The 14,934-nt window shown below is 40.7% G+C and overlaps 1 protein-coding gene across 4 annotated transcripts in view; it reads left to right on the top strand.

Annotated features, from left to right (window-relative positions):
• nrg2a (neuregulin 2a) overlaps nucleotides 1–14,934 on the top strand; it is a 77,027-nt gene that overhangs the window by 43,097 nt on the left and 18,996 nt on the right. The window lies entirely within an intron of this gene.

Here is a 14,934-nt window from a genome sequence, read left to right as displayed (position 1 = left end):
CGTAAGTGAATCATTACAGTAAGTACCTCTTTGCACTGGATAAACAACAACTTCCTTCACTCCTTCCATGTCTTTCGATGGTCAACTGAGTAAAAGCAAAACTTACTCAATCCTACTACGCAAGTGAAAAGATAAACTCATCTCTAGTGACGCTAAAGGATGTTAGTTGTGGCCTCGGATGAATGTGGAGTATCTGTAAGCCGGTCAATTGTATTGATTGCTGTGGGTAAAGCTACAGCCCATGTCTGCAGGAAACAGGCCTTCACATCTGCCAAGCTCTCTGTATTTACAGGCCACTGGAGAACAGCTTGTCAGGTTCTGTGGATCAAGCTGCTCGGCTATTAGTCATACCCACTTTTTTAAAACTATCCAGGAGTCGGGGGGTCTGGACAGGCATGTCTCTGAGGTGGCCATCTGATTGCGCCAGAATCTCCACAAAATCAAGATCAGGTCCAGGGCTCTGTACAGCAAAGAGCATGTTGTAATCTAACATATAGCGGCAAACACACTGCCTTATAGAAGACTGCTGTGGTTTTAAAACGCTGCTGAATGTTTGATTTCTTCGATGAACACAAACGGAAGGAAACGATCCTGATCTTGACCATTTGGAAGTAAAACAACAAACTTTCTGAAGTCGTGCTTGCCATTGTCTATAGTTTTGCGTGCAGCAGCCTGCAGGCAAATTTACAAAAGCCGTTAATCCAGACATATAAATAGAATCGGGATCTGTATTTCCTCTCTTTCACGTGTTAAGAAACCTGTTTTATCAAATGAAACCAGATTGTTTGTTTTGCTGTCTGACATTACGACTTGACTTATGACAGCTCGAGTGAGTCTCTTGTTTTCTTATTGCACTCACAGAATCATCATTTCATCTACGCTGCGGTTTGTTTTTGTTTATTGTTAAAGACTTTTTGTATTAGTGGACAGCATCCGGTGTGGTGAGAAGTTCCAGACTAAGCGGAAGCGTCTACGTCACGAGAGGATGAACACCCTCTGCATCACCTAGTGATCAGAACACAGCTCATGTTATAAATGGATGAGTGCATACGTACAGCAGTGGAGGACTCGAACGCTGCTTCCAGTAACATCCAAATGAATATATATATATATATATATATATATATATATATATATATATATATATATATCGATTTTAACCAATGTTTGGGGGCTTCTCCTTCAGCTCTAACAACCTGAAGTTAATCTGACAGAAGACAAGTTACGTTTCGCTCCTAAAACATAAATCAGCTCCCTAATCTGTCAGTAATTCATCGCTTTTTGACAGGGACTGTGAGTTATTGGCTTTCATATGTACTGCGTGCTAATATCATGGAGAAGAAGCAGCTGTTGGATCCTATCATCAGAATCTGTGAAAAATGAGTAAAATATGTTAAAGAAAACTCTTTCTAAAAGTCCCTCAATGGATTTTTATATTTTGCTTGATCTGTCACTTCACTTTAATCCCCTCCGATCCAGGACGGTAAGTGGACGTCCTCACTCAGATCTTTGAAAAAACAACTAAGTTATTAAAAATCAAAACACATCAGACTTCTGAGAATGTCCGGTAATGTCACTGTGTTATGCGGGACAGTTAAGCCGTTAGTGTGAATGAGTGAGGATATTGCTATGTGTGAGGAAGGAAGCAGCTGTTACACTTGAAAAGCTGAGTGATGTGAGCAGGTGACACAAGGTTTTCGCTGTGTGCAGGGCTTTGTTAACTCTTCCAGTACCCTGGGAGCAAACCTATCTGAGCCTTAATTTGATAGCATAATAAAAGAATCTCTTTCAGCCCTCCTCAGCTGTGCTGGTGGTCTTTTTTCCCCCTGATGGAGACCCCAACTGTGCAGGGTGACTGGGTGCCGTCTTCTTCTTTCTTGACAAATCACTAAGAAGCACCTCGGAGGAGAAGTGATTGTCTAAAAATGATGAATTTCATCATAAGGGTCTGGATGTGCCGACAGAGTAATGACGTTAAGTTGCCTTAAGAGTCCGTTGCGCAGATGTGTTCATTCGCATTAAAACAAAGTCCCTGCTCCTACTCTTACCTGGCATTTTTCAGAATGGGGTCAGACTAATTCAGGGGTGTCTTCTGTTCTTTTTAAAGTTCTCTTTGAGTACAAGAGGAACATATATTTACCATTCCATTGCGTAAAGCTCAGAGTAACAGTACTATAGTTTAGTTGCCACAGCCGTCTTTCATCTTAAACCTCCCATTACTCCATCGTGCTGCTTCCTTTTGTTGGACACTCGGCAACTGTATTCATCGTGTGTGTGTCGGGGTGAGTAAGTTCTTTTCCCGGGCACTCTGTATGAGTAGTGGGTACAGCAATAGTGTCATCAGCGTTGAAGCCATTTCCTCCTAAGTGTGTAGGTGTAAACAGAAAATGCCTCTCTTTAGTCAATGACACACTCACAGTGAACTCATCTTTAGTATACAGAGGGCAGCCTAAAACAAAACACACTTGCTGCGTTGCCTGTTTTCAGGACATACAGCAGGTGTGGGTGGTGTGTGTGCATGTGTGTTTATGACCGAAGGAGGGCTGCTGTGTGCTTTCAGGCTTTCGGGGAATAACCGAGGGAAAACCTTTAGTCCTAACAGCTGGCCACTACTGTAGTTGTGAGTACAAGACCCAAATATGGAGCTGTGGTATATGTCTTCTATATCTGGTACAAGGTCGCAAAGACAGGCCTACCTTGGAAATGAGGGCCAGCTGTTGAAGGTGAAGGCAAAGGAGCATATGGATACCTCACACTGTGTCCTTTTAAAGCTTTACCTAATGTATTTTTTATAGTTTACATCAAATTGATCATCTGAAATTGTGGCCACTCCCAGCATTTATGACTCCTAATAAATATTAGATAGAATTTCTGTTTGTGGAACACGTTTAAGTATATCGATTTGATCGGTGATTATTTTTCATCGAGCGCCTTTCAATCCGCTACTTAAAACTTTATAAACACTTGACAGCGAAATCAGTCTCGCTTCATTACAGATAATTTCATTTGTTTTGTTCTCACATGTTACCTTCGAGTTGTAAATCTGCTTTTTTCCCCCCCAACTTAGCTATCGGAGTTGCTGCCTGTCGGGTCTAAATAAAAGATGTCACCAGATTGAGTGACTCTAAAGTGGATATACTGTGGTGTTTTCTTGTTTGTTCGGTTGGTTTTTTTGTTACCACAGTTTTTTTTCCCCGATTTGAATCTTTGTCCACCGAGTCCTCGCTGCAGTAAATTCACAGTGACGCTGAAAGCTTTCTGAAGAGTTAGCCCGTTGCTCTTCCTCACCTTTTGATGCTCATTTGTGACCTCTGTAGCCATGGCTACAGGCTGGAAAACTCAAGGATGTGGTAAACAACAGCTTCTCAGGCCAGAGTGGAAAAAGTGAAAGCCACTGGCATCCCCACACTTGGATTGTGAAAGTGCCTCGAACGCCACCCTGACTCTGATCTGAGCTGCCCATGAGAGAATACCTTTGTCCTTAACCGCGGCGCGGAAAACCCCTCGTGCTGCCCTGTTGCCAGCTGCACACATACTGGTGGCCGCCAGTGACCATAACAGCGCCCGTTTGTACACGCGCACCATACCCTGTCTTTCCTAAGAGCTCTTCGCTCCCTCGCAGTGCGTGAGCAGCTGTTGTGCAATCACATACTAGGTTGCGCTTTGATTTGACTTCAGCACTGAGATGATTGAGGCAGGCAAGACCAGGCAAATCAGCTATGTGACTGAAAAATGGTAATAGGAGACAAGAATATAAAAGAAGACACACTGGTTGTGGCAGTGGCAGTCTTGCTGAGAGTGGGTGGTAGATTAATGTTCCTGGCAGGCTCCATTTTGTTCATTTCTAAACATTCCTGTTTCGTACTGAAGGAGTTTGAATTGTGGATAAATTTCCTTTGAAAAAAAAGCTTTAAGTGCATCGCCATTCATAATGGGCTCTTTCGTGAATCTTTCCTACAGTAAATAGTAATTTAATTCCTCTTTGGACCTTTGACATGAAATCTCTTGCTTATTTTATACTTTGTGCAAAATGCTGGAAGGCACAGATGCTTGATATTGCCACTGACTGGGTGTGGCCATATTGTATGTGTGGAAGTAGCATGCTTGGTTTTTGTTGGTTTTGGCAAGCTGAAATATTTTCCACCTAATGATCCTGTCAACAAGCCCTCTTTTCTCGTTCTCTGTTCTCATCTTCCCTGCACTACTTCAGTATCCATCGCTCTTTGTCCTTCTCATGTGTCTCTTGTTTTCTTTCATTGCTCCTACATTTGTCTGGGCTTGAGCTCCTGTCAAAATATGTTGTGGCTCCAAAGCTGAGCGTGAAAACACGTATTGTATGCATTTTTTTTATTATTATTATTTAAATAGACACTTCTTTTTTTTTTAATTTTTAATTGATATCTTTTATAAATATTTGTTCAAGTAGCAGATCTTTATTGTAGCATTTGTGAGGTACAGACATTTATCTTACTTTCTAGGCTCATTTGTCTGCGGCCGCACCTTCTTTAAAAGTGTAATACTGCTATTCAGTACAGCCCACAATATAAATAGCTAAACTCTGCAAATAATTTTTTTCTTCTCCTCATTCATTTTGTTAAACCTCACTGGACATTCTCTGTTGCCACATCAGACACAGCTGTCAGCAGCTTTATATTGAACCAAAGCCACACTTCCCAGTTTGGTCCTTTGAACCTCTCCTTATCTGTTTATCTTATTTATCCGTTCTCTTTGGATGGGATCGTCTTTGCAGAATAGCAGAAAGGAACAAAATGCAGTGCACACATGTGTAGCAAGAATGCTCACAAAATGAACAGGTCTCGAGTATTAAGATAAAAGATCTCGGTTCCAGCTGTAACAGGAGACACGTCAGGCATTCCCTGCCAAGAGTTGGGAGGTGAGGGAAGTTGGGGGCACTCAGTACTTTTTTTTTTTGGTACATAAAACTGAGTTGTGGAAAAGCCTGTCTGGGTGGCAGAGCTATTGCAGATACCACCCTCTTTACGTCTCTGCTGAAGGGTCTGTACATTTACATTTACCACTCTCTCTTCTGATTTTTATGGTCTGGCTCGAAGGTTTCCTCCCTCTTTAGATTGTGATGAAGATTTACATTATTTGGATTCATATTTAGGTTGTCACGTTTGCAATGATAACACCCTCGTCCATTGTAATGGTTGTTAAGCTGTTGAAAATGAGTGGTTTTTGCACCTTCACCTCCTTTATTTGCGTTGCTTTGCTGCAGAAATGTCAGAGATGAATGTCCGCACCTGTTCTTGCTCACTGACATATTTCCAAATAGGCTAGATAATTTATACTGCTTATCTTGATAACACTGTTTTTAAGAGTGAAAACAAGAAATTCATAACCAAGTCCAGATGGATCTGGTCCACCGATGGTTAAATAACTGCCTTGTCTTTTTCCCTGCCCTGAATCTGATTCTGTCTCGCATTTTTAGAGGCCTTACTGTTCATCTACCGTGCTGAGGTGAAAAAGATTAGGCTAAGCTGAAGTAAATTATCAGCATTCGTCATAAATTGCGGGGACGTGTGTGTAACTTCACCGCGGGCCTGTTGAAAATGTATTTCATTACACAATTCAGTGTTTTGGGGCCGGGCTGTGAGGTGCAGCGCAGGGCTAGGATTCAGTATGAGCGCATTTCTGCTTGCTGCATATGCACAGGGTGCCTCGAGAGGACAAAACTGTGCAAAAGGGACCTCTCTTTTCATTTTTACGATTTTCCTAGAATCCTTTGGAGAGCGTGGAAAGACAGGCATGTTTATGAAGGTTTCCAGATGGTCCGCCTTGCACCCCCAGCTTTTCTTTTCAGTTCTTGAGCCATGAAGGATTAATCAAAGTCAGTGGTAAGGGCTGATGGCTAAACACTGTGGCTCTCACTAACCCAGAGGAAACCTCTGTTCAACTTACTTCAAGTCAAATTCAGCCCCTGGGCTACAGTACTGAGGAAAGTTGAAACCCAAGGTTAAAAACCAAGCACGCTTAACGAAACCTTGCCTACACAAGTGCAGATAAACAAACTCTGCCCCCAATTCTGTTTAGCGGAGCAGCTGATGTCCTCCTCAGGTTAAAGGAATTTGTAGTTGCGTCCAGCAAGGAGTCAGCCTTAATGAATACACCTGAACTCTGGTCCCCTTTGAGAGGCGGGGAGGGGGATTGTGTAGCGTGACTGGAGACAGACAACACCATATGGCACGAAAGGCAGGAAAATGCAGCAGAACAAACTGATGAACTTTGAGTCATTTGGACTTTGGTATTTGTGGATTCTCTGTAGAGATTAATTATCCGAGTTCCCTTTTGTTCTGTTTTTAGTCAAATGCATTTCAGCGATTCAGTGCGTTATCCTGTAACACAAGAAGACTAAAAAGGATTTCTGATTGCTGTGATCAGACAAAGTTTTTGCCTTTTTAGAAACCATTTTTAGCTTCATCACTACCGCCCCGCCTTCTCCTGACAGATGCAGATGAAAGCGCCGAGCTGAAAAAGAGGATGACAGCTCGAAACAAGAAAAGCCAAAAAAAATAAATAAAATAAAATCACAAAATCTGAGTTATAACAAAACTGTTCATTTCTGGATAAGACAACTCTATTTTTGTTAATAGTGCTACCCGCTGTTGTGCTTCTGTTAATTATCACTTCAGACACTGGAGAAAACAACCCTTCAGTTGACAGGAATAACTGGAGCTTGTGGAACAGAGGGGCTTTTTATTTTTTTATTTTTTTGTTAGTAGTTAATGAAACAGATTGCTTGAGTAACACCGTGCCTTTCTATAAAAAAAATACAAAAATATATTACTGATGTCAATTTTCTTTAATAAGCACATGCAAAAGCACTAGCACTCTAACCCAGCTGAACAGCTGCGCTGCATGGCAGTGATGAACACATACAGCCTTCGTGACACATGTTATTATTCCAACTGTCAACAAAAATTGCTGTGGTTTGTTCACCGCAGCCGCGCTCGATGATTAGAGGTGAGTCCACCTCAGATCATCCTTTGTCATTCAGTGCTGTTCGCACACCATAAAACTGTAACCTGAACCCATGTAATTATTTTATCACTGAATATGTGCAAGATTGTGAGGATCATTTTTAGTCCACACAAACAGGACGCTCTTCAGAGGTCAGAGAGATGAATGATGCAAAACTGATGTGATTTATTGCAACTAAACAATGAAACCCTCAGGAAAAAAAGGAGAAGAAAAAGAGGCAGTGAGGATTATGAAGCATTTCAGTCCTTTTAGACACAGACTGAGATAAGACTGTACTCCATACGTCTTATCTCAGGATGACTGTACTGCAACAGTAATTAAATCTGTTATGAGTCCATAAACATAAAGATCAAGCTTTGAATTATTACTTTCTAGTTGGTGGTCTGACCAGTTATCCAGTCCATTCATCTTTTCTGCTTATCCCATTCTGGGTCACAGTGGGTTTAGAGCCTATTCCAGCTGTCACAGGGTGAGAGGTGGGGTACACCCTGTACGGGTTGCCAGTCTGTTGCAGAGCTGTCGTATAGAGACAGACAGCAATTCACATTCAGATTTACACCAGCAGTCATTTTGCAATCCCCAATTAACGTTTTGATGCATGCTCGATTGGAATCACCAATCAACCTAACTGCGTGCATGTCTTGGGACTGTTTGAGCAAGCCAGAGTATGCGGAGAGAAACCGTGCGAGCACAGGGAGAACATGGAAACTCGGATTCAAACCAGGACCACTGCTCCACTGTGCTGGCCCCAACTGACTCTGGAAAAAAAAGGCTTTTCTGTGTGATATTGTTAAGTAGTAAAAGAAAAAGATTATCTTCTCATATCAAAGGAAACCATTTGGAGCGTTTGCAGTTGTATTGCAGTTCTTTGAAGAATAACTCAGTCTGTTACCATACCAGTTATCTCCTCTCATTTACAGAAATGTATTCCTAAAAAGTAAAAAACGTTGTACTTATACTAACTATATTTCAGTAGTACAGCGATTTCAAACACTTTTTTTTTCTTTAATCTGCATCACACACCCTTAAATGAGATGTTCTCTGTTGTTTAAATGTGTATCTCTAACCAAGTCAATAAATTGTTAGGTCTTGTCATGAGTTTTAATCTCATGTAAACATGTGGTGCAGCCTGAGTAAACACTCTATTGGCTGAAGTAGATCTTAGAAAGAAAACATTGCTCTTGTTTCATCTCTGGAACCGAGTCTGCATGTACCATTTCCTTGTATGGGTTTCCCATTAAGTCAGATAACCATCACCTGCAATATTTTTGTGGTAGTCTTTTTATTTTTTTTCCCCCCTCATTTTATTTTCCCTGCTGCACTTGATGTACGTCCTTCCTGAAATTGTGGCGTTGGCGTGACGTGACCCAAGCCTTTTCTTGTAAACATATCAAGGTGGAGCAGACAACGAGACTGCTTCAAAGGCATGTGTGCGCGTGTGTGTGTGTGACTGGATGGTCGTTTGCTGTATTAATGCAATGTTTCTTCATAGTAGAGTGCCGAAAATTTTATTTGTTATAGGAACATTTAAATCATGTGTTCCCAACTCTGGGAGGAAGGTCAAAAACATTTCGACTGCAGCACATTTAAGTCTTCACCCTTATCTGTACCATACCTTAAATGTTCTGAATATGAATATAGATATTGCAGGAATATAAATATATATACAATTTTATATATGTTATATAAACTAAGGAGCTTGGAAAGAAAAAGTGACTGGGCTTCTTTAAGTTTCTTGAAGACGTTTCACCTCTCATCTGAAAGGCTTCTTCAGTTCTAAAGCTAAATATTGGAGAGTCCCAAGTATTTAAGCCCTAGTGGGAGTTGTCACTTAAGAGGGTCGTTATCCACTATTGTTCATGTTCCTCATCACATGAGCCAAGGTGTGAAAAAGGGAGTGGGTCATTATCATCAGAGGTTTCGGGTGAAACCATGGAGAGACTTTGCCTTACCCTGACCTACTGAGATCAACTGACACAAGATGTGAGTGGGTGTTAAAAACTGGATTGTGAGCGGCAGACAGTGTTGTAAACCTCCACCTCTGTTCAAAGATGGCAGTTCACAGTGGCCATAGATGGCTTCTTTCACTTCTCTTTCAAACCGCCCATCTTCTCTGTCCAAAATGTAAACATTGGTATCCTCGAAAGAGTAACCTTTATCCTTTAGATGCAGGTGTACAGCTGAGTCTTGTCCCATGGAGGTGGCTCTTCTATGTTGTGCCATGCATTTATTACGTGGCTCTTTGGTCTCTCCAATGTAGAGGTCTGAGCATTTCTCACTGCACTTCACAGCATATAGTATGTTGTTTAGTTTGTGTTTGGGAGTTTTGTCTTTGGGATGAACCCGTTTTTGTCTGAGCTGTGGCTGGTTGTTTCTCTGATAAACCTGCTATATAAGGGATGACAAGTTGGTGTCTGACCTTCTTTACTGTGCATCTCTGCAAATTTGATGAAAGCCCAGTTGGGATAACTACATGTTTTAAGTCTCCAAAAGTTGATTCTGTTCATCTGGAATCAACTTTTGGAGATTTACTTTCCTGGATGATTGAGAATGCATCAAGACGATACATGTTTTAAGAGCTTTCTTTACATGTGTGTGTTCCTTTTCTTGATTACTCCAAGTTTTTGTTCCAGAGGGTGATTGGAGTCAAAGAGTAGGTACTGGTCCATGTGTGTGGGCTTCTGGTAAACCTCAGTGTTGAGGTTTCCATTTTCCTCAATGCTCACAGCACAGTCCAGAAATGGCTGTTATCCTTTGTATCCTCTCTGGTGAACTTTATGTTTCTATCCACTGATTTGATGTGAAGACTTTCCACTTCCTCCATGTAAAGGCTGGCTACAATTGGTGACACTGGGGAGTCCATAGCGCATTCATGTTTTTGTCTGTAGAAACCCTCTTTGTATTTAAAATATGTGGTGGTAAGGCAGAGATTGCTATCTACAAGTGACCACATCAAAGGACACAATGGTTTCATCTGGATCCAGTGTACTGTTCTGAACCTTGTTGGCGAAGTAGGGGGAGTTTTTGATGTGATGGGGGGGTGTTCCCCACAAGAGGAGACAGGATGGTGGCGAGGTGCTTGGAAATGTCGTAGGTGGCTGGGTGGGACTCCAGGGTATAACAGGGTATAGCACCCCTGGGTACAGACAGTGGTATGTAGAGTGGTCAATGGCTTTATCCTTTTTTCAAGTTGTATTGGCAACTGATGAATTTCTTTTTGTAGTTACTTGTGGGGTCTCATCTTAAGGCTTCATTGGTGTTGTTGTCACGCCTTGGCTCATGTGATGAGACACATGATCAATAGTGGGTCAACAACCCTCCTAAGGGACAACACCCACTAGGACTAAAACCCGTGACTCTCGACCATTTGGTCTTAAAACTGAAGAAGCTTCTCGGATGAGAGTGAAGCATCTTTAAGAAACTTAAAGAGGTTCAGTAGCTGTTTTTCCAAGCTCCTTAGATTACCATGGCCTGGATGACTGCGAACCTACACAGACATATCTTATATAAAATGTTTTACTCCAGGTGCATTCAATTTCTCTTAAAATATAAATATCTATTTTATTGACAGAAGGCATGATGATGGGACTAAAGGTAAAATCTATCTAATGATAGAAATGCGGGAAAACCAAACAGTTTGGTTTTGCAAAAAAAAAAAAAAAAGTGATATTTGAGGAGATCTGTGTCGAGCCCGGCACTATAGCTTGCTGGGCGCAAAGGAAGCCTTCAGCATTTCAGGGTTTTTAGATATTTTACTGCTGCTCAGCAGGGTTTTTACACATGCTTTTGTCAAGTTTACAAGTTCATCATAAACCCTAAAGTGCATGAACCTATGATTTATAGATGCATCAGTTCAGGTCCTGTGCATTGGCCTTTAACTGCAGTAAACTTTTAAATCTGACACGATCTAAAACACTGAGTCTCCTATTGGTGTTTTCAAGATTTTAGTCTGCCTCTGAAATTAATTGTATGTTTCCTATTTAGGCCGTCCTGCTCACAAGCTTAAGCCATAACTGTTATGAAAATAATACGGATAGTGAGGTTTTTTTTAATTTTACACATTATCATTTTACTTTGTATCTCGAATGCCGTAAATATCAACAACTGTTTTATTATACGCTTCTGCTGACGGTGTATATGTGTATGCTTTTTTAGTAAGAATTCCTAAGCTTTCTGTACACAGAGTGCAAAAACTAGAACTTTTTCTTCACTTTTCTTACAGCAGAGGGTCTGCTATGTGGGAGTAACTGGAAGACACAAAGGAAAGAAAGGAGGACAGCAGGGAAAAGGAGTAGGGGAGGATACTGGGACACTGTGCTACATCATAGATTAGATGTTGATGACTGAAAACCAATAGTAATGTTAATGTTAGGATAACTGCAATCTTTGAAGCCCACTGAAAGCAGTGCTTGAATCCTGTTAAAAATATGTAAAGTGACCTTTTTCTTAAGAAATCATCAATTCCTGAGTATGTTTATATAGATCATTTATTAAAGTTATGCAAATAATACTTTTATATGATTCATTTTAAACATTTGGTAGAGAATAGATTCAGTAAAATAGAAGTGGATAGTTTTCTGAAAGTGGGATCAACTCCAGGAATAAATTTTTTGCCAAATTGTTAAGTCATCATTAAACACTTTCATTGTTTTGGTATATGTAATGAATCGTTGCAGCGATATTAGCATGTGATTTCCTTCAGTCAGTTGGATTTGCTGTTCTTCTCACTGTATGGAGTGTAAATCGTGGTCTGCAGGAATTTTTCTGCTCCTCTAGGAAACCCCTGAATATTGCAGGTGGTGTTTGTTGTTTAGGTAAATGAACCTTGTCGGCTGAGGAGAGATGTGTGGTCTCCACCTGCAAGCATTCAGCTGTATGGCAATAAAAATATAAGCCCCATGCTACAGCTGTCCAGATTTAAAGCCTCTTCACAAACTGTAGCTGTTTATCAAGTTTAATCCAAAACAGGGATTTTGGATGAAAGGTATATTGTTTATATGCCCTCATTCCAGTTAGCTTACACTGGGCTGATCTTCACTTTGAACATTTTATAACAAGGAGTACAGCTGAGAAAAGAGCGTCCTTACCCTTACCAATATATCTTATTTGGGTTTATTTGGGGGGGTTAAGTCATTTATTCCTGTAGAAAAATAATGTGATCTTAACAAACATAGGTTTCAGTCAGTTAAAATGTATCTAGCAGCCCTAAAAGACAAAGAATATGTGTAATTTAGAGCTTTTGCTAACTCTTTTTATGTGAAACAGTTAGCTCAACTAAGTGCAGGAAGAAACACTTAGTTGTTTTTTTACTTTTCACTTTTTCGATGAAAATGATGACAAAGAGGGAAAAAAGGTGACTACTGTGAAACTAATTTGGTATGACCAGTAGCAAAATAAACATTGACAGCAGAACTTGTCCACGGTTCAGATATAGGCCTTGATCTTTCCTATGTGAAGTCTGCATGTTCTCCACCTCCCCGTGTGGGTCATCTGTTTTCCACCCGCAGTCCACCCACATGCACGCCAGGTGGACCGTAGATTATGTGTGAGTACGAGTATCGTGCCGTCCACTCGTCCTGTGGAGACTGATGATCTGTCTACGACGCTCCTCTGATTTCCACTGGTGCATTCTGGGAAAGGTTGCAGCCCTGTGCAGCTTGTTTGTCCACATGTTCCTGCACAGGTTTTGCACTTGAATCCTGCACTAAGTTTCCATTTTGAGCGTGGGAGGTTTTTTTTGGTTTTTTTTAAACAGGGTTTGCCCGACAGCTTTGTCTGATTTTTTTTTTTCCTTTTTTTTAATGAAGTGTTTTACGCACCAGTACTCCAAGTGAGACATCAGGTGATGAAGTGGTTCTGATCAATGGATAAACCTGGAAATATTTTAGGAATATTTGGACCTATGATAAGGTGTGGTGTTGTCTTGGGAGCATTACTTTTTTTTTTTTTTTTTAAAGGAATTTTGGCAGAACAGCATGACATCGTAAATGTACCATAATAAAATTTGACCTCTAAAATGAAATGCTAGGTATAAATAACAGCTTTTATCGACTCATCTCATCGCAATGTAACCAAGTGGATTTATGTCTTGGTTTGTTCATCGAATGGATGGATGTTATAGTAAACCTGTGTCTCCATCAAAACTTTCTGGACTTTATTAACAAAGTAATTTTTGCCCAGCAATGACACGCTGTTTGATATATTTTGGTATACTGCATTTGTAAAACACAAAACATTTTTTGGTTATATAGTGTTCTGATTTATTCGTGCTGTTCACTCATGCTGGCAATGACGCACAGACTGATATCATTTGTTTGCTTCTCTATCCTAATAAGCATGGGAATTAACCTCTATTGTAGTAGCCAAACCAGAGGTGAGCTTCTGAAGTAAGCAACACACTTCTCCAGCCGGAGGGTATAGTATGTCTGTACGGAAAACAGCCAATCTGGCATGTGAAGAAGAACGTTTTCACGGGACTCTATGTACTATGTACGCCCTATTGCTTTGTTCAGCATTAAGAGGATATATAGCAGCCAGGTGCTGCTAGTCAATTGAACATGATTAATTGATGTTCAGTTAATGTGTGAGCACCTGTATAAAAGCAGATGTTTTGGCAGTTTGCTAGTTGCTAATGTTAACAGTAAGCCATAATCTTCCTAGAAGTAAATGTCCCAGCAAATACTTCACAAGAACAGACTGTGCAATGTTTAGAGAGACTGCAAAAATCCAAAGCTAGATCTCAGACTCCACAAGCCTGAGTTGGCATGTTAACTGTTAAAGTTCATGGAAGTACAATACACACACACACACCTCATACTCACTGTCACTGGTGGACCATGACCACCTTTATGTATCGGTGTCCTAGACTAAACGTGAAGCCATCTGTCTGACAGCTAAAGCTTGGCAGAAAGTGGGTCTTGCAACAAGACAATAATCCCAAGCACAGCAGCAATTCTGCAACAGAACGGCTAAAAAAGGACAAGAATCAAGATGCTACAGTGACCTAGTCAGACCAAGTTCAGACCTTAAAGCGATTGAGATGCTGGTAGGAAAGTAAGAATGCTGTGCTCAAACAAATATGTGAAAACCTCAATGAACTGAAGCAATGTAGTAAAGACAAGTTGGGCAAAAGTCCTCCAGAATGATATGAGAGACTGATAGAGTCTGCGATGAAAAGTATAAAAGTATAGGATGCAATTAATTCAAGGTATTGCTGCTAAAGATGTTTCTGCAAGCTTCTGAATCAGGGAGTGTACTTAGTTTTCACAGGACTCACATTACTTACAGTAAAGCCAGTGGCTATGCTTGATAAAATGAGTGTCAGGCTGCTGAAGCCGATATGTTGTCAGTGTAAAACTCTTACCAGCCGAAGGCTTCTCTATGCCTAACAGCCACATTCTCCCAAGGTGCTAACATCGTCTGACAGCAGGTACACAATTTCAATCACGTGTCAGTATCTGACATGTGAGGTGCACTCCACCCTTCTCAAGCCCAATCCTGCCACAGTGCACCTTTCTCAGCACTCTCATTCCTCTAAACATCCCTATTTTGATTCCGATGAGCAGACTTCATCCCAAACAGATATCTGTTCAATGGGGGGGATTAAGTGCAGATACATGACATTTCAGGCCATTCCAAGGACCTAAGTTGAGGCATAAACAACTCCTACGCTATGTCAGGGAAATATTTATCTTTGCTCATAGAACTTGTTGAGATAATGTCAACACTCCTTTTGAAAAACAATTACATTTGTACATGAAAGACTAAGAGTCCTTGTGGAATTACAAGTGTGGCATTTAAGTAACTCTTTAAGAAAAACTAGAGATACACACATAAAAGTCATATTAGTCTTGCAGAGATACAAGAAAAACGAACAAGTTTTTATTAAATGAAAATCCTGTTCATGTTCATTTATCATGACGTTTCCTTGTT

Source organism: Pelmatolapia mariae, linkage group LG10_11 (genome assembly GCF_036321145.2).
Source record: "Pelmatolapia mariae isolate MD_Pm_ZW linkage group LG10_11, Pm_UMD_F_2, whole genome shotgun sequence".
NCBI lineage: Eukaryota > Metazoa > Chordata > Actinopteri > Cichliformes > Cichlidae > Pelmatolapia > Pelmatolapia mariae.
This window is presented reverse-complemented; position numbering and strand designations above follow the sequence as displayed.